This window comes from Equus asinus, chromosome 1 (assembly GCF_041296235.1).
Source record: "Equus asinus isolate D_3611 breed Donkey chromosome 1, EquAss-T2T_v2, whole genome shotgun sequence".
NCBI lineage: Eukaryota > Metazoa > Chordata > Mammalia > Perissodactyla > Equidae > Equus > Equus asinus.
Genome location: NC_091790.1, coordinates 196,470,087 through 196,472,493, shown reverse-complemented (window position 1 = coordinate 196,472,493; position 2,407 = coordinate 196,470,087). Strand labels below are relative to the sequence as shown.

General features: G+C 47.2%; 1 pseudogene; it reads left to right on the top strand.

Moving 5' to 3' along the window:
* Positions 1 to 379: 379 nt before the first annotated feature.
* Positions 380 to 1,478, top strand: LOC106841807 (olfactory receptor 2F1-like; annotated as a pseudogene).
* Positions 1,479 to 2,407: the final 929 nt, after the last annotated feature.

The following is a 2,407-nucleotide window of genomic DNA, read 5'->3' as shown; positions in this document are numbered from 1 at the left end:
AAATAGAATCCTGTGTTTTAGGAACAACACTGAGGAACCTGGGCAGACCTCTCGATCTCAAGTGTCTAACACCCTACCCTCTGTTCCCCCCACTGAAGAGTCCTTCCTCTCCAGCCTGAGCTCCACTGTCCTTCCTTCCTTTTCCATTTTCTAACTTCCTTCTTTAGTTTTTCTTTCTTTTTTACTTACTGTTTTTCCTTTCTATCATTATTTCTCTCTTTTCTCCACCACTTTTTTTTCCTATCTTTCCTTCTGCTCTGATAGCTTATCTCCTCTATAATTGTAGCTGTGCTGGATTCTGGATGTAGAAGCATGATCAGAACAAGGACTTTATCCTTGAGAATTTCACAGTCAACTGTGAGTACCAAAATATCTCTTTTTCCAGCATTTTCATTGCATTCACCCTGAGCACCTAACTTAAGGAACTTGAGGGGAGGTGTCTGGATTGCAGCACTAATCGTAGCCCAGGGCTTAATATCAGAGTGCTAAAGTGAGACTATCACCTGTCCCTCCCTGACTCCACATTTCCCCCAACTGCCTGACCCACCTGCTCCATGAGGAGGGACAACCTGACCTGGGTGAGTGATTTTGTTCTAATGGGGCTCTCCAGTGACAGGCAGATCCAGGCTGGACTCTTTGTCCTGTTTTGGGCCACTTATCTGCTGACTCTGCTGGGCAATGGGCTCATCGTCCTCCTGATCTGGACATGCAACTGCAGCTTCCCATATACTTCTTCCTCTGCAACCTTGCACTAGTGGACATTGACTGCACCTCCGGGGGGGTCCTCGAGATGCTGATGCACTTTCTCCGGGAGAAGAAGACCATCCCATTCACCCAATGTGCAACTCAGGTCTTCTCGCTGGCCCTGGGGGGGACTGAGTCCTGCTGCTGGCAGTAATGGCTTATGACTGCTATGTGGCCATCTGTGAGCCACTGCACTACGTGGCAGTGATGGGCTGTGCAGCACTGGCAGTGATCTCTTGACTTGTGGACCTGGCTATACTGCAATGGAGATGGTGGTCACTATGTACCTGCCCACCTGTGGGCACCATGTGCTGAACCATGTGGCCTGTGAGAGACTGGCACAGGTCAGGTTGGCCTACGTGGACATCACCCCCAACCAGCTGGTCATGATGGCCTCAAGCATGGTGGTGCTGCTGGTACCCTGCTGCCTGGTCTCCTTGTCCTACACTTACACTGTGGCCACCATCCTGCAGATCCACTCCACTGGGGGATGCCACAAAGCCTTTGGGACCTGTGCCTCCCACCCCGTTGTGGTCTCCATGTCTTATGGGATGGCCCTGGCTCCCCACATGCAGCCCAGCTCCACAGATTTGACCAAGCAGGACAAGGTGGTGGTGCTCTTTTATGCCGTGGTGACTCTCATGTTCAATCCGCTCATCTACAGTCTGTGAAACAAAGAGATGAAGGCTGCTCTGAGTCGAGTTCTGATGAGGAGTTCTGCGTTAAAACTTTAGTAATTGACTTTGTCACAAGAAGGCCTCACTCTGCAGACAGTGGGCAGTGGAGCATGCCCTCCTGCATGATGTCTGTATATGTGTATATGGCTGTTTGTGAATTTGCATGTGTGTGTGCACTCGTGCAAGAGAGCAGGTGTAAGGATGACAACATGCACTATTATCTTTTGAGGTAATAGAGTAATGGGATTTTTATCTCTGGGTTCTATTTTTGGTCCCTGCCTTATCCTAAAAAATGTGAATTCCTCCTTAGAGATACATACACTCTACAGATAATTGAATGTAAAAACATATATACAGACATATATGCACTAGAAAGGAGAATCAAATCACAGGTCAGGGCAGTGCAGAAAACTTATGCCAGGAGAGTCTATTTCCTTGCTAAAATCTACAACTACATGTCTAAGCTTTTCTGCAATCAGTAAGAGAAATAGAGGGGCGAAGCTTTAAGTTACAAAATTCACTCTATCCATGGGATCAAATAAGCCTTAGGTCACAGGTGCAGAATTCACTCATATGACTCACACATGATCCAGCCCAGCTCAATATGGTGGGGAATTCACGCCAGTAATTGGAGTCAAAGTCATAGTAATGGTAGCCACAGCCCTGATGAGCAGGTGTGGACCGTGTGTCAGTCATGTGGACCTCACTTTGCATGTTTCCCTCTCACACTTGCAGTGGTGGCAAGTGACTGGCAAAAAACTCAAGAATTCAGGACCGCAAACTCATATCTTTCTACACAATCAAGTCTAAGGATATTCTCTTGTGAAAACTGAGAAATGCATTCAGTACTCACACTTGACTAGAGGATCACATCACACACGATCAGAGGTGAGCTGAGCTATTCAGCAAGGAAAGCGTCAGTTAGCCATTGGTGATAATGTCCTCTGCTCTTATATCACACAATTAATGATTGAGCTCTAAAGATC